Below are 18,478 nucleotides of genomic sequence, written 5' to 3'. Positions count from 1 at the left end.
TGAGAATGTATTTTGTGTGTAGCACTGTAGCTATTATTTCATCCATCTGTTCAAAAGTGTGGTTCAACTCAGATATTTTTTTGCTGATTTTTGTCTAGTTGACGTGTTTGTGACTGGGTATTGATTTCTCCCACTACAATTTTCTTGATGTTTATTTGATCTTTTATGTTCAATAGTTTTTTAAAATCAAGTTGGATTTGCAAGTGTTTGGTAAATATGTAGTTATAACTATTATCTTTTCCTGTTTAATTAATATGTATTGACCTGCTTTGCTTCTTTTGATTAGTTTTTGCTTGACATCTACTTTGTGTGAAAATAGCATAGCTCTTCCTGCTTGTTTTCAGGCTCTCATTTCATAGAATATTGTTTTCAATCCTTTGATTTTAGTCTGCAAATTTCTTTTTAGATTAAATGTGTTGTATACAGCATACGGTTTAGTTTGGTTTTTGATCAATTCTGCCAATCTGTGTGTCTTTTGATTGAGTAGTAAAGGTTATTCACACTGAGAATTATTATGATAATATTGACATTCTTGTGATTGCATTGTTTTTCTATTGTTGATTCACTTTTCTCCCTTCTGTTTAAATGCTTATTCACTCAGTTGGCACTGTTGTCTTCATTGCCCTTTTTATAAGGATAGACAAGTGATTTTTGAAGTGGAATCTTGGTAGTCATGAGTGTCTTAGAATGCACTTTGCCACAGAAAGACCTTATTTCTCCTTCAATTTTGAAAGGTAATTTTGTAGTCTGGGTTGTACATTTTCTTTTGTCTTAAAATACTTCAATCCATGCTCTCCTGATCTTTAAGATCTGTGTTGAGAAATATGTTATAATTACAATGGATTCACTTTTATGGGTGATTTGTCACTCTTCTCTAATAGCTTTTAATATTTTGTTTTTGTGTTGAACTTCTGAGTCTTTGACTATCATATGTCATGGAAAAGATTTTTTATGATCATGGCTATTAAGGGTCTTATATGCCTCACCTATTACTATGTTAAATTCTTTCCCCATACTTGGTAAGTTTCCTGCAATTAGAATGCATCAAATCATTGAGATGATTTTACACTATGACCATGTAGGATTCATCCCAGGGATGCAGGGATAGCTCAACATGTGCAAATCAAGTCAGGCGTGATGTCACATGCCTGTAATCCCAGCACTTGGGAAACTGAGACAGGAGAATCACCATGAATGATTCTCCAGTTTGAGCTACACAACAAGTTCAAGGGTAGCCCAAACTTCATGGCAGTATCCTGTCCTTAAAAACAAACAAAAGTATGCAAATCAATACATGTAAGATACCATATTAGCAGTACCAAGGACAAAAACCTTATGATCATCTCAAGAAATGCAGAAAAGGCATTTGAAAAAGTCCAACACTCATTCATGATAAAAACCCTGCAGAAACCCAGAATAGATGGTCCTTATCTCAATCTGATAAAAACCATTTATGACAAACCAAAGCCAACATTACACTAAATGGAAAAAACTGAAAACTTTCACAGTAAAATCAGAAACAAGACAAGGCTGCCCACTATCACCACTCTTATTCATTATAGTTCTGGAAATATTAGCTAGAGCAATTAGATGAGAGAGAAATAAAAGGAATAAGGATAGGAAAGGAGGAAATTAAATTATTATTTGTACATGATTATGTACAAATGTGTATTATTTGTATTATTTGTACATACTCTACATAGAAGACCCCAAAAGTCCCCCAAGACTTCTAGATTTAATAACCAAATTCAATCACATAGCTGGCTACAAAGTCAACACTCAAAAAATCAACAGCATCCCTGTACACAAATAACAAACTCATTGACAGATATGAAGGTTACTAATAACTTACAGTTACTCCACTCACAATAGCATCCCCCAAAGTGAAATATTGAAGAGTCAATCTAACAAAGGAAGTAAAAGAACTTTACATTGAAAACTACACCACTCTGAAAAAGGAGATTAAGGAGGATAACACAAAATGGAAAGATATACTTTGTGGGTAGGAAGAACCAATATATAAAGTGGCCATATTCCAAAAATTAATATACTATTTAATGTAGTCAAAGTCAAATTGGCAATAGCATTTCTTAAACAACTAGAGAAAACAATCTTAAGATTTATTTGGAACCAGAAGAGATCTAGAATAGCAAAAGTAATTCTGGGCAACAATGGAGAGACAGGAGGCATTAAAATCCCTAACTTGAAATTATGGTTCCAAGCTACTGTGATAAAAACAGCATGGTCCTAGTGACCTCTTCCCACACCCCAAAAAAGCCAGACCTGAGGGTCACTGGAACATCCTAGAAGATGCAGAAATAACTTCAGTCACACTCAGCTGCCTTACCTTTGTCAAAGGAGCCAAATACTTCATCGGAAGAAAACAAGCCTCTTAAATAAATGATGCTGGAAAAACTGGCTTTCTACATGCTGAAGATTAAGAATAGATGCATATCTTTCATCATGAACTAAACAAAAATCAAAATGAATCAAAGCTCTAAATATTAAAACAGAAACATTAAATCTGCTGGAAGATAGAATACATAGAACTCTTGAAGATATAGGTGTAAGCAAACAATTATGAACAAAACTGATTGCATAGGAAATATCACAAAGAATTAACAAAGGAGATGTCATCTTATTAAAAAGCTTTCGTGCAGCAAAAAATAAATCACAGAGTATAGAGGCAACCCACTAAGAAAAGGTTTTTGCCAGCTTTTCCTCAGACAAAGGACTAATGTCTAGAATATATAGAGAATTTTAAAAAATCAGACCCCAAAATTTAAAGATCCAGTCCAAAAATAAGCATCTGAAATGAATAGGCACTTCTCAGATGAAATAGAAATAGCAAATAAATATATGAAAACATGTTCATTTTGGTCATTTGAGAAATGCAAATTAAAACAACACTGAGATATCATCTCACCACAGAAAGAATGGCTAACATCAAGAAATTAACTAATAACAAATGCTGGCAATGCTGGGGGGAAAAAAGAACCCTTCTCCACTGTTGTAAGTGTAGACTGATGCAACGACTATGGAAATCTGTGTGGAGATTCCTCAAAAAACTAAAACCAGAAGTTCCATTTGACCCAGTGATTCCCTTTCTTGCATCCTCCCAAAAGAATTAAAACATCATTTCACTGAGATATATGCACATCCATGTTTATAGCAGCACAGTTTTTAATAGCTAAATCTTGAAAGGAGTCCAAATGCTCATGAACCAAGGAATAGATACAGAAGATGTGTTTATTTATCCAATTGAGTACTATTTTGTCATAAAGAAGGAAAAATCTGAGACATTTCTAGATAAATGGATACACCTTGAGATCATACTCTTAGGTGGAATAAATAAGACAGACTTTTAAATGTCACATTGTTTTCTGGTAAGAAAAACAAAAAGTGTAACTAAGGACCAAGATGTATAACAGACATGGAGAAATGGGGAGAAAATGTTCAAATGAGAAGAATGAGAGAGGGAAGAGGGGTATCTTCATTATTTTTTCTCATTGCTGAGACAAAATATCTGACGGCCAATATTAGGGAAGGAAAGCTTTATTTATCTTACAAGTTTTGGAAGTTTCAGCCCATTCTCAGTTGACTTCAAGGCAGAGTGGTGTGGCCGAGGGACAACCGTTCATGAGGGCTGCAAACAGCAAGAGCAAACAGGGAAAAAGAGAAAAAATACATCTTCTTTCTTCCTTTATATTGTTTGCTGTCTCCACTCCTGGGCAGGTGCAGCTCAGATGCCATCAATCCCAGAACTAGGCAATGAACCAATGACAAACACTAGATTCAGCCACCTCCATGACTGCATGAGGCTTGGGGGGACACATAGAAACAAACCATAACAGGGGAAAAGGAAGGAAGAGACAAGGGAAAAAAAGAAAGAATGGAAGGAAAAATGGAAACAATGTTCTGTAAATAAGGAGGGGGGAAGGGTTGAAGGGGAAGGGAATGAGAAAAAAAGAATCAAGATACATTATCACAGATACAAATTCCTTATTATAAATGTTATTATGTATATATAAATGTATCAATATAATTTTAAAAAATAAAGAAAGAAAAATCTACTAGATACAAAGAAAAAAAGATCAGCCTGGTCTACATTGCTTTTTGAGATCCTATCTCAAAAAGAAGAAGAAGGAGAAAGAAGGGGAAAAGAAAGAGGAGAAAGAGGAGGAGAAGGAAGAAGAAGAAATAGAAGGAGGAGGAGGAGGAGGAGGAGGAGGAGGAGGAGGAGGAGAAGAAGAAGAAGAAGAAGAAGAAGAAGAAGAAGAAGAAGAAGAAGAAGAAGAAGAAGGAGAAGGAGAAGAAGAGGAAGAAGAAGAAGAAGAAGAAGAAGAAGAAGAAGAAAAAGAAGAAGAAGAAGAAGAAGAAGAAGAAGAAGAAGAAGAAGAAGAAGAAGGAGAAGTCATTTAAGGAGAGCTGTATTGTTTGACATGAGAGACTTCAGCCAACAGTTCTACAGTCAATGGAATTGCAGGAAATTTACACCAGAATTCTGAGTTTGGAGAGTTATTCACTGTTCCAGAAGATGATGATGTGACTGTATTTGAAAAATGAAGATTTATTCAAATCATAGTACATAAAAATAATATAATATGAGCATGGTGATCCGCCTGCAATCCTGGGCCTCTGGGAGCTGAGACAGGAACACTGCAATTTCCAGCTTTGCCACCTGAGTGATGTAACAATCATCTGTGTCACATAAAACATATGCATAAGAGCTGGGGATATAGCTCAGTGTGAAGATTCTGGTTCTAATCTCTAGGATCCAAATAGAAAAGCAGGTACATCAGCACATACTTATAAACCTGTCATGCTAGCAGTTTGGGAGGCTGAAGCACAAGGATTGCAAGTTTGAGGCAGCTGCAGCAACTTTGGGAGAATCTGCCTCAAAAAAGAGTATAATTTGTAAACTGAGAAGATGTTTTTATTCAGAGCATCTGCAGACAATCTAGGTTTTGTCCTTTTGGTTGAATAGGTCATCTCTGACAGAGAAAATAGAGGTTACAAACTAACTTGCTTAAGTACAAAAGAAACTGTGAACAACTTGTATTCCTTTGGGGAAGATTTTCTCTTCTGGCTGTGTCAGGAGTGCTGAGATCCTGGGAGGGCAAGGATATATTTCTCCAATGGGCCTTCTGACAGTGTGTGACATTGCCTGACCGTCTCCTTTGCAGATGTGATTCTACCTACAATGTCTTTCTCTTCTGTCCTACTTTCAAACTCTCACTGATTCTTTATGACTAAGTTCAAGTACTGTAATCAGATTTAACCTCTAAATCTTTCCTGCGGCTGCCCCTACTCTATTGGCCTTCATTCTCACCCATGAAACCCTTTCCTGGACATCTCCTCCCTGGGTTTGCAATCAGGCATGTAATTCTACATGCCAGCTTCTTCATGAATTCATGCAACATGAAACATGTGCTATGGGTTAGTCAGCTCCTGGGTAGGAAATGGAGACTCAAGATGGCTCAGATCAAAGTCTGATCACAAGTTTAAGAGTTTGCAATTTAGGAAATACTGTCTCAAAATAAAAAAGGGCCAGAGGTGTGGCTCAGAGGTAAAGCATATGCAAGACATTGAGTCTGAATACCAGTACGATGGAAAGAAAGAAACTGGCCAGGTGGACAGCTCAGTTTGGATTACCACAGAAAATACTTCATTTATAGAATTTTGTAACACTTCTTGGCCTTTTGGCTAAGATCAAGTGTGTATTTTATGAGTTAGATGTTTCTGTAGTTAAATTGATTGCTTCTTCTCCTTCCACTGCCCTGAGTTGTTAATATGTTTACAATACTTGTAGAATAGTAAGGGGTATCCAGTTAGGGCATTTGTAACTGTCAGTTTTAAAAGACTTCAAATAATATTTAAAACATCTATTAAATATCTAATCTCTGAGGTATTCTCCAAGGTACTATAAGAAACATAAAAATATGAGAAGAAAAAAGCTTGCTGTGGGAAGCCACAAATATGGGCAAACATCAGAATTTATACCTTTTCCAGTGACACAGGGATCTCAAAAAGCACCCCATTTTTATTCATAAATTAAATTGACCAATAAATAATTGCTCTAGCAGTTCAAAAGAGAAAGGTGGGCCGCAAGTTTTCCCAGAGAAAGAGAAAGCTGTGCTTAGTGCTGCGGGACAAATAGCATTGGAATAAAGACGAGGAGGAGACTGTGGAAGGAGCAGTACAAGCAGCTATGGTTCTGGGCTCAGACGCCTCCAGGTTCCTCCTCATGTTACAGGGCTCAGCCCGTGGTCTTTCTCCCACGGAATCCTCCAGCACCTCTCCCTCCTCCACCCTCCAGACACTCTGGATCACTCTGTTCACACTCCTACCATAACTAAGGTGCTTTACTGCACTGGAAACAGTAATAATTCTGACACTTATTTCCTTTGCTCACTGGGGCAAATACACATCTTTCTAGACCTCAGTTTCTTTGTGGTTGACAGGAAGACTCAGCCAAAGCTCAGAATGCCTGTTAGGGATAGGAGCAGACAGACACCCTGGGGCTCCACGGAGGAGGTGAGGGGAATGCGGGGAAGGCAGCTGGGCCTTCATCCTGGGCAGCCACCAGTTAGTGCCCAGTTGACACACGGCTGGCCCCTAAAATCAGTCTATTCTCTTTTTCTTCTTCAGTTTTACCAAGCCCTGCGTGGGTTACATGACCCCATCTCAAAATAAAAAATTAATAAATGGGCTGGAGATGTAGCTCAATGTGAAGTCCTGGGTTCAATTCTCAGTACTGAGAATGGAAAAAAATAAAAGACTTGAAAGTAACATGAAACTTATGAGGCCTAATGGACTTACAAAATTCCCATTTAGTTACTTAAATTAGACAAGTAAAAAGAAAGGCAAAAGTGCAGATTTTATCATTTTTTTATGTTAATACTTCTTATTGAAAATCTACAAAGGACATGTTTTGAGTCTGAAACAACCAGATGCTCATTTTCTTTTTTTTTTTTTTGTCTTTTTCATTTTTATCGGTACCGGGGATTGAACTCACGACCGCCTGCTTGCAAGGCAGGAGCTTATGCTGCTGAGCTAAATCCCCAGCCCCTCAGATGCTCATTTTCTGACCAGAAGTTGTGCAAATTTGTGAATCTAGCTGAGAAAGAAAGTAACGTACAGTAGTTAAAAAAACTGACAACACTAAGGGACAAATTTACTATGTTTGAAAGAATATCCAGGAATAAGATGATTTCAAATTAATGAATCACTCATTGGGTCATCTAGTTTTAAGTCATTTAAATTTAATGTTTAACTTGCTCAAACTCCACTTGCAAACTTTGTTTTCAGGTAGAGATGCTCATGGATGCAAACTGGTTCATAGGCACATTGGTAAGTGTGAAAAGCACACAGTGGTGTCAGGAGTTCCCTGTGCTGTAATGCAAGTTAAATGGCTTGGAACCCACAGGCATCCTGGTCTCTGAAACAAACTTTTTTGATATCTGTTCAGAAAGCACTATGTATTCATAGCTCTGCTTATTAATTTCTCTCTTATGTGAAAAAAAGAAAGGGGGAGGAAATACTAGTTTTTCCATACAAAGGAAAATACTAGTTTTTCCATACAAAGACAGGGACACTCTCTAGAGAGAGGTAGTGGATTAAATCCCCTAAAACTGAGCAGAACAATATGGTGAGATCACCTCTCTGAGGCTCTTAGCTACCCTCTTCAGATTGAAATCCAGTCTTTCCCTCAAAGACCAGGCTTTTGTGGTATATTGTGACCTGTGGTCATTAAACACACAGCAAAGAATCTTTTTCTTTATTCTTCATGAAACCTTCCTGTATTGAAGTAAAAAAGTCGTCAATCCAAAAAGAAAAGAAAAGAAAGAAAGAAAAAAAGAACTTCATTAAGATCTATTGTTCTTACTCTGACAGCCTAAGCCTGAAGCCCCTGGCCTTTTTTATTTCCCTGAAGAGGATCACAGTAAGGATCCTAACTCTGCTACTGAATGAATCTGCAACCCCACGGGATTCCTGGAGAAAGGCGGGAACATGTTACAAGCGGTAATTGGGGTGGTACATTCACAGATGCTGCAGGCTGGTCCTCATTTCTGCGGGGTTTAATGTCCATGTGAGAATTCACTGCAGAGACCCCCTCATCCAGTCCTTAAACTTACAAAAACAAAAAACAAAACAGAACAAAAAATCCATTTCTTCAGGAACCAACAAAGTCTGGAAGAAGCTGCACTGGGGACAGTGGCATTGCCCAGTGATGGTGGTCTACCTGAGGGAGGGAAAGTGGACTGCTTTTGTCCTTCTTTGCACTTATGACCTCTGATTCAGGACTGCGTGGCTCAGTAAAGGCCGCGAGAAGCAACCGGTGTAGTGACGGGAGGGGGAAACGCTGCGGGAAAGACCTCTGATCCTTGTGCCTGTGACTCAGTGCTTGAGAGCAGCAGCCTGGAGAATTCCAAAGCTGCCACAATGTTGTTCATGGAGAAAACCAGGAAAATAAACAGAGCGTGCTGTCCTGATGCTGCGTTTACTGTCACCAAGCTCTCACCTGGCAAAGGCATCAAATGTGACTCAGGCGAGAAAAACGGTGTCCAGGCCTTTCTTGTGAACTGCAGCCTGGTTGCAATTTATAGTTTTCTTTGTTCACAAACCCTTACAAGGGAGGGATGTGGGTGGGGGAAGAACACAGTGGGGAGAGGAGCGTCTGTGGGTCCGTCTGCTCTTTTTCATACACTGCAGTCCCACAACCCCATAACCAACTGTGGTGTGCCGGGAGGAGCTGTTACTGAGTACCTGGCTCTTCCCCACAGGAGGGAACACAGCTGGGAGACAAAGAGCAGGGATAGTATGGGCTCCCAGGTCCCAGATGACCTCAAAGCAAGTAGATTCAGGGCAAAAGCACAGATGTCATATACCGAATCGTCTTCAAAACACTGGCAAGAATTTGAAGGGGAAAGAACACCAAGTTCATTTTTTTAAATACCCAAATGTATGTGGGTCACATGGTTTATAGGAGGGTAAAATATCCAACTGGAATCTGAAAAATGCATTCCCTTCTTATCTCCTTACAGTTGTACTAAATGTTATGAAACAAGATTACCACAAAATAGACTTCTTCAAAATATTTTCTGTTAAAAGAGTTGTGCCTATGAAAATTTTAAGGAAAATTATCTGAACTTTATAGTTTAAAGAAAGATCATTATGATCAGTTCAGCACCTGTAACAGGAAAGCCCTTTGTCCTCTAGGGAGTAATAGTCTCAGGTTTAATTTCAGGCCTCAGGGATGGGCATCTTCTTCCGGCCACCTCTGCTCACCACTATGTACCCAAAGCTCTATCCAGCAAGGAAGCCCTCTTCCCCATGAGGAAACTCCAGGGGATGTAAAACCAACCTGAAGGTCAATGGCAGGAGCTTTTCTTACAAGTCACTAAGAGATTAGTACAGAAAGTGCCAGCAAGGAAAAACACAGAGTCTGCCTCATTCCTGTGAGTTAAGAGAGGGGAAATTTCTAGGGAGGTCGGATTTCTTTTTTGTGTAATTACACACCCCATTGAATTTAATTATCTTGTAGTTAAGTTCCTAGAAGACAAATGTCTCCTCATTATATACCTTCCTTTCCTTTGCAGCGTAATCACATTTTTCGAGACTTTTTTTCCATGTGAAAGTGTGTTTTAGGTAATGATAAGGAATGGTGAGACAAGAGCCCTCTTTACCAAGACTGCTCTTATTGCCTGTTATTTTGCTGAGTTCATTTTACGAGAAAAATTAAACATCAGTTAAGACCTTGTTTTCACATCACAGGCCCATATTCTCACCCCTCTAGCCTTCTGAAGCTACCCTTGGATTTTTCTAGATCTGATTATTAGGCCTTTTAAAGGATCAGCTCCTGCTGAGCTGCCCTGCTGGGCTGGCAGGATACCGGAAGGATGAGGTTTGGAAAGTTTGAACTCAGAGGCCAGAGATTTCAACATCATGCCAGACACTCTGTAACTTTTCTCCGTGTGAGTTTGACAGCTTCGTCTGTTTAAATTAGGTCCAAAGTAGATTGTTGCCAAGTGTGGTCATGGGAAGAATGCTGGTGGGAGACCTGGTTTCTTTCTAGGTGCAGCTCTGCCCCTAATTTGCTACGTGACTAAGATCTTCTTTCAGCATTCAGCCAAGATATGCGTGCTTCTCGCACAAATGGAGCCTGTGGTGTTGGTTTTCTACTTAAATGTTGAGAAAAACTTGAGCATAGTTGCTAAAAGCAAATCTTAGGAATCAGAGCTAGTTTTGAGTCTCAGTTATGCTTCTGTGAGAAAAATGATTTATACATCAAAGAGTAGGTTGAGATCTGAAAGAGAATGAAGGTCGTGTACTCAGCACAGTGCCTGGTGAGTAAGTATTCTTCAAGTGGGAGCTGCTGGGGTCACACTGAGGGGAGCCCAGGGTCAGTGGTCGTCACTGGGACGATATTCGGAAGTTTGGTTTGCAGAGTCCTCAGTTTACACCTGCTCTTGGGCAAGTAATTTACCTTTTCAGTGTGGATGTATACATGCAGAGAAAAGCTTGCTTTCCTGAGAGTTCTTTAGTGGGTTAAAATAGAGGGTGTGGAAATGCTTTTTCTCAGTCTTTCCACTATCTTAGTCCAAGCCTCAGTCCTACAAAAAATGTTGTTGAAACATTTTTTGTTATGTCCACATTTATCTAAGTTACCAGTTTTCTTCAGAATTCAGTCCAAATTCACTGGTATGGCATTCTAAAGTGTGAACCTAGCGTCTCTTGGGCTAAGACTGCTAGTTTTGGCTCCCTTCCCATTGTCTCCAGCTAACTTACAGCTATGTGTACAAAATACACATTCCCTTGACCATACTTCTTTGCCTTTGCAAGCCCTATACCTACCGTTTAAGGACCTCTTTTCTTCAGTCCCCTTCCCTTCCCTTCCCTTCCCTTCCCTTCCCTTCCCTTCCCTTCCCTTCCCTTCCCTTCCCTTCCCTCCCCTCCCCTTCCCTCCCCTCCCCTCCCCTCCCCTCCCCTCCCCTCCCCTTTCCTCCCCTTCCCTTCCCTTCCCTTCCCTTCCCTTCTCTCCCCTTCTCTTCCCTTTCCTTCCCTCCCTCCTCTCCCTCCCTCTCTTCCTCCCTTCCTTCTTTCTTTTTTTCCTTTCTCCCCTCCTCCTCTTTCTCCTTCCTTTCTTTCTTTCCTTTGTTTTTTTTTGTAGTCTGGGACAAACTCAGCCTTCTGCTTCTTTGGCAAGCACTTTAGCACTGAGTGGCATCTTTAGTCTCTTTTTCCTCTTTGCTTACCAGACCCCAATCATTCATTCCGACTCTCCTATAGATTCTGAAGGCTTTCCCTATGATTTTTCAGGGTGAGTGAGCTCATCGCCAGCTCTTCTCCTCCAATAAAATTTGTTGATGTCTTCAGCAAAGCAAATGACCTTGAGATTTTTTTATTAGCATACTGTACATATAGTCTTAGTTAAGTTAACTAAGAATAGAGTTTTATTCATCTTGCATTCCAAGAGTCCATAAAAACACCAGATATGTCTTCGGTATTCAATGAATTATTTGAATTTAATTTTCCCAGCATTGGGAATTGAACTGGACCTCATGCATGGTTAGCACTCTATGATAGTTTGCCCCACAGCACTCTCACAATTATTTTTAAACAAAAAGACAAAAAAAAGGAAAGAGAAAAATCTTGAAAGTTATTATTCCATTCTCATTTTTACTGTAAAGTTATTTAAATTAAAAAGTAGAGGCTCTATGTACTTGGAACAATTTTCCCAAAGATTCAGTTCAGTATGAGCTGACATCTTAGACTAGAAGAAGCCTCTAAAGGCAGCTGCTTTGAACGATTATAATTTCGACCTTTACTGGTGATAAAACAACAAGGTGGTGAATTTTTTCTTTCTTCTACCCATAATAGAGATGTTTCTAAGGAAAAATCGTTAACTAATTCAAAAGTGAATTAAGTATGCCTGAGTTATCAATTCAAAAATTTTTTTTCTAGGTTGGAGTCTTCATGGAAAAACCATATGATCTTTATAATGACTTGAAAAGAACTGTGGTCAGCTGTCATAAAATGTCAACACAAATGATTAAAAAGTCATTACCAAAAAAAAATTGGTGGGAGGGGAGGAAGGTGGGAAGGTTAGATGGAAAAAAAATGGGGAAAAACCCAAGATGTTAGGGCTTTGAAACTTCTCCAATACGGCAAACAATAATGTCTAGGCTTTCATTTGTGACTCCTCCACAAGACATCCCCAAGGTAAGTTCATTTTGGCCTTATTTCTAGTTTCCTTTCTTATATTGAGTAAATATCTTTTTGCTTGTTTCTCCCATTTCTTCTAAGTCTCAACTGACCCGTAACCTTTAACGTGACTCCGGCCTTTAGGACCCTTTTTGCTCTGCATTTTCTTCTAGAAATTTAGGAGACTTTTCAGCATCTTTACCTTAAAGCAGACTTGAACAAATCCACCCTAGGGTGCTGTCTTTCCAGGGGGGGTTTGTGTTTGAAAAAGGTTCAGCAAATTGACTAAAATGCATTTTTAAGGGATAGAATTCCAGGGGATGTGAGAAAATGAAGTGTGGAATCCCATGCCTTTTGAGGATAATGTGAGCCTTAGGCACTTCTAGGCTGCAGGTTGTTCCCTTTGGTTTCCTGTCATTCAGGGAATGACAGAGTGGGAGGAGATATGTGCAGAAGGTACTGGGCAAGAGGGGTAGCAAATGGCCATGGGCAAGGAGTGGGAAAGGGTCAGAGGCAAGTGAGGGACCAGTTGTCTTAACTTGCTCAGGGTAGGCACCTAAGCATTTTGTTGGAGCTGTAAACAGCAGTCTCTGAAGTCCAATACTAAGATTGTTAATGTACATTTGAAAACTCACCGTGTTTCAAAGACAGGTGCTGTGAAAACGCATGGAGCAGTTGACTTTATGGTTGAAGGCTTCTGATCCTGCAGTAGAGAATGTAATTATGGGGCTGGTCCAATGTTTTAATTAAGCCATGAGTTTTACTGTAATTGAATGCGGAGTAAGCCATGCATGATGGTGCACTCCTGTACTACCAGCACCAGGGCGAGTGAGACAAGAGTGAGGCCATTTCTGAGCTACTTAGGGAGTTCAAAGCCTGCCTGGACTACATAGCAAGACCTTGTCTCAAAACAAAATAAAAACCACCAAATGAGTCTTATAAAAAGGGTGCACAAAAAGGGTAATTTAACAAAACCTGTAGATGTTAACTGGAATGAACATCACAGACCCAGATTTTGGAGGAAGTTCAAAGATCCTCTTCCTCCTGCCTTCTATAAATTGCTCTTCCTTGAAGAAATGGCAACATAGGGTAGAGGAAAACTTGTCTTTGGATCCAAATAGCCTCAGTTATTCTTTAATAGTGTCACGTGCTCTTTATGATCTTAGAAAAGTCAGTTTTTGAGGAGGTGGAAAATTGTCATCCAAAGGTTTCATTACAATTGTACATTTTGTTTTTTCTACGGTTTTTAGAAAACTGGAAAATTTGAACTGATAATATGGATTTGAAATTACTCTTAAAAAATGGGACATTCGATTGTTATTTAACCTTCATTTTCTGGAAGCACGTTTGACCTGGGCTAAATGACACTGCCTCCTGAGCCACGCCTGTGCTGTTTTATCCACTCTGCTGTCTTATTCTGGGTGGGCCATCTTGTCTATCATCTCCCTGGGAAGGTACTGGGCCTGCGATCTCTATGCTAGACAAAACACGTATCAATGTTATTGTTTATAAAATAGACACTGGGGAGAGTGTCTGTTTAGACATTTTAGAAAAGTGGTTTCCATATTTAGTTGATTATAATTTAGCATATTAAAAATACAAATTCTTAGACTTCATTCATGTGAATTCTGAATCATTAGATGTGGGATGGGGCTCTGTTTCTACAAAAAAAAAAATCCCCAGTTTATTCAAGCAAAAAGCTAAAATTAAATAAAATCCTGGCTTGTGTGATCTCTAAAATTCTAACTCTAAAGTTCTATTAATTCAACTAATCCTACTTTCTAGTTTGATATTTCCTTTTCAGGTCCATGGACCTCAATGCATTAAAGCTTGAGGTTGAATTATTAAATCCAATTAGCCACTGAATTAAATTACTTTCAATCAGACAGTGGGCTATTTACCCTAACATCCCCCAACTTGTGATCTGAAAAGCAGCAAAGGGACATGGAGAGTAATACACAGAGGTCACTTGCATATTAAAGGGACTTAGTCACACAGCAGGTAAACATTCCCACAGCCTGGTCTCACTTTCCTGAGAATAGCATTAAAGAAAACGTTAAGGAAGAGAGGAAATTCTTATCAATGCACCATCTGAGTGTAAATAACAGAAAGGGACATTTGAAATATTCAGGATTAAGGACTCTGATAACAGGCACTTTTCACATAGGCCTTTTAGCTCTGTTTCTTAGAAGCATGAAGAAAAATACAGGAAGGATTTAAATTTGATGCAGTGGGATCTTTAAAAATTTGGCACAAGTCTTTTTGTTCTTCCAGCTCACCCTTCAAGGTATCACAGTGTGAGGGAACGCAGGCTCCTGGCTGGGACTGCCTAATATCAGAGCGCTCTGCTGACTGATGCATGCGGACAAGAGGCTCGGGGAGTGGGGCGGTTTCTATGGAGATGGGAATTAGTGAGGAAGTGCTTTTCTTTTGATTAGTCTACATCCTAATAGGGACAACTGCAACCATTTATCTTTTCCTGAAAGAATAAGGACATCTTTGGGAGCAATAGCAATAACTTGAGTGAAACTGTTCCATGTTAAATACCCTAAAATACCAATCTCTTGCTCTGTGCAGTGTAAATCAGAAATTGCTGGATGGTGGCCTTTGTCTAGTGGGACATGATTCTGACTTTGTCAGAGAATGAAGTCAAGATGACCATATTAGTTTCAGTTATGTTTTACAGTATCTTATATAAAATTATAGTGTCATACAGTTGAGACATACACTACATATTTGTAATGATATTAATCCTAATTCATGTTTAACCTGTGGACAATGTATAATGCTCTTGTTTATACTTGACAAAAGAGATACATACATAACTACTGCTGTGCTCCTGATGAACTCAATTGTATTTTTTATAGCCCGTGGAAAATGAGTGTATAAATACAAATAATGTTTTTGGAATCCAAATCTAGTAACTTTCAATACTGTATTACCATCCATACTTTTTGTTTCTTATTTTTTGCTAGTACATAATCGTAATACAGTTGAATTAAGTAGAAATGTATAAAGCAAAAGCTGGAAGTTAAACAAATTCTAATTCTGAGAGATATCAAGCTACCTTTTCAGTTGATGTTCTTTTAGACTTTTTCTTTGCTTGTGTGCACATTATATACAGAGATATATGGATAATTTATTTGTTCATCTCATGAGAACAAACCCTCAGGCTTCCTTTTTCTCTCAATGTGGTAGATTCTTTCTACATCAGCACATCTAGGTCCACATGTCTTTTCTCATTTTCTTGGTTGCATGATAATTCATTACAGAACTGTACAATAATTTCCTTAGTCATTACCTTATTCAGGGTATTTTAGTTATCTTTCCTCCCCTCCCCTCCCCTCCCCTCCCCTCCCCTCCCCTCCCCTCCCCTCCCCTCCCCTCCCCTCCCCTCCCCTCCCCTCCTTTCCTCTCCTCTCCCCTTCCCTTCCTTTTCCTTGTCTTTTTCTCCCACTTTTCTTTCTTTTCCTCTCTTTCTCCTTTTCTTCTCTCCTCCACCTCTTTGTCCAATAGTGCTGCTAATTTAACTTAATTAGAAGTTTGTTACGCGATATTGATTTATCTTCTTTATTGGAGCTGCCTTTCATCATAGAGAAGTCACGAGAAGGATCAATCTCGACCTGCTGATGAATGCTGGTTTACTGGGATGGTGGAAAGTAGTGACTGGGGGGTCTCAGTGTGGCCTTCTCTGATCATTACTGTCTAATTTACACAGTAATATAAGGCTACAACTTTCTATTCCCAGTGAGTTTCAACCTTGCTTGCACACAGCATTGTTTAAGGAACTGTAAAATTTTTGATTCAGGCTAATACTACAATTAAATCTCTGAGGGCAAATCCCAGGCATCAGTACTTTATTTTTATTTTATATTAATATTATCAGTTTTTGAGGTACTAGGGATTGAACCCAGGGCTCTCACAATGAACTATATCCCCAACCCTTCTTAAATTTTGAGATCTTGCTAAATTGCTAATTTACCCAATCTGAGTTTGAGCTTTCAATCCTCCTGCCTCAGCTTACCAGAATTCTGGGATTGTAGATGTGTGCCACTATGCTTGGTTGTCATCAACATCTTTTTTTTAAAGGATTGATTCTCTTTGCGTAGTTCAGTCTGGCCTTGAACTCACTGTGTACTCCAGGGTCATTTGAACTTGTGGGGATCCTGCTGCCTCAGCTTCCCTAGTGCTGGGATTTTAGGCATGTGTCCCCAAGCCCAACTGTCATGCCCATGCCCATGCCCATCAGTACTTTTTAAGGCTCTTCGGATGAATCTTACGTACATGAGTGCCTTCCTGAACTAGTGCTCAAAACAAACCCAAAGTTAAACTTTGTTTAAGACTCTGCTATCACTCTCTTGTGATTCATAATAATTTTATCTTTGAAACTGTGGCTTTTTTGTTTTTGAGTGTGAAGCTTTGGAGCAAATGAGCAGAGAAGATGTGTGCAATACACGTGTCTGCTTGTTTCTTGCTGCACCCTCCTCACAGAGGCTTTGCCATGCTTCAGGCTGTGTGTTCTGGTGGGTGTAACACAGCTGGAGCCACCAAAGCACCAATGATCACAGCTGGACATGTCACAGTGGGACCAGGCAGGTAGGGGGATGACAGCCCCCACACTTTCCATTCAAACAGCAAGGCCACACTTTCTTTTCAAAACAGAGCTTGCTTCAAACAGAGGGAGAGAGAGAGAGAGAGAGAGAGAGAGAGAGAGAGAGAGAGAGAGAGAGACAGACAGACACAGAGAGACAGAGAAAGAGAAAGAGAAATGGTTTAAAACTACGCCCAGGGGCCCTATCAACTCCTTATGTCCCTTTCTTACATTAGCTGTGTCATTTGCACGAAGCCACACATTGGAGGCAAAAGAAGGATAACTCAGAGTCCACTTTGCTCTGAGATCTTCTCTAGTTATCTATAAATTGAACACAGAGCATGGGTAAATTGTGTAAGAATTGTAATATGAAATAACTGTAACTTAGCTAGGTGTGGCAACACTTCCAACTGTTCTGGTTAGAACAAAGTGCTTATTAGTGCATAAGCTATGAAATGCAAATTGGGTAATTTTTGGTGACTCTGCATGAGCTAAATGTTCTGTTTGCTTTTAAAACTGGAATTGTGCAATACAAAAAGATGACATAATTCTTGGGAATGATTTTGGTTTTAATTTTTATTTGTACTTAGAGTCTTATTACATAGCAGATAAAATAACCATTGTTAGTCAAGAGAGAATGTGGAAAAAGGGAAAAAACCCCTTTTCCTTGTGTTTGACATTTGACTTTACACCAGCCCTGCCGATGCAGTCAGGTTTGAGAATCAGGCCTATACTTTGCCTTGCTGTGTGTAACGATCTCTCCTCCTTCTAGTTGGTCTCCAGTGTTACAGTGTTTTATTGTACTTCAGTTGCTTATGATTTACACTGTGAGGCGTTTAACTCTTTTTATGTTTCTAAAAGAAGGCTATGAACCTAGGTACTCTGATGAATACAGAAGTTTATGTGTGTAATTATTTCCTGATATAAGAATCAGTGGTAGAATTCAAAGTAATTCAGATTATATTTTAGGATATGATTATAGGCTACACTCTACCATTCTCAGTGGATTATGAATTCTAGAGGCATGAATTTTGTGTTCTTCTCAAGAACTAGGAGAATGCCAACTGAGCAGCAGGTGTTCCAGATATATTGTTAGATTCATTAATCACAAGGTTTCAAAGAAGTAGTATTTTAATAGCTTAAGTGACTCCCCTCACACCTCTATGTGTTCACTATATGTCACTGTTTGATTAGCTCTTTATTTGTTTTTGTGGTACTAGCTAGTTAGGGAGTGCTCAGCTGTATCATCGTTCGTTTTTTATTTGAGACATGTTAGGTACATTCACCAGGCTGACTTTGACCTTGTCATTCACTTACAGTTCCCAGCGCCTCCCAGTGATCTACTGAATTATGAACCCATCAGTGGATTAAACTACTGGTGAGGTTAGAGCTCTCAAGATGTAATCACTCCTGAATACTGCATGTGGACCAAGCCTCCAACACATTAACTTCTTGAGAAACAGTTTAGATCCATGTAGCCACGATACAACAGCCTTTGAGGACTGTTTATAAAGAGAAAAGATTATTAGTAAATGGGAGCAAATTAGAAATTAGTGATCATCCTAGAAGTTGCCAGGCCACATAAGGAGACAGAAATGTTCAGAGCCCCAGGGAGGTGGTCCAGAGAGGACCCAAAGTTGTCTACTGTTGGTGATTATCATCAAGGCTGGGGGCAACTGG

The sequence above is a fragment of the Cavia porcellus genome, unplaced genomic scaffold, assembly GCF_034190915.1.
Source record: "Cavia porcellus strain 051 isolate PalLab524CR breed Dunkin Hartley unplaced genomic scaffold, mCavPor4.1 scaffold_10, whole genome shotgun sequence".
In the NCBI taxonomy this organism is placed as follows: domain Eukaryota; kingdom Metazoa; phylum Chordata; class Mammalia; order Rodentia; family Caviidae; genus Cavia; species Cavia porcellus.
The sequence above is the reverse complement of the archived record's forward strand: the minus strand, read 5'-3'. Positions refer to the sequence as shown.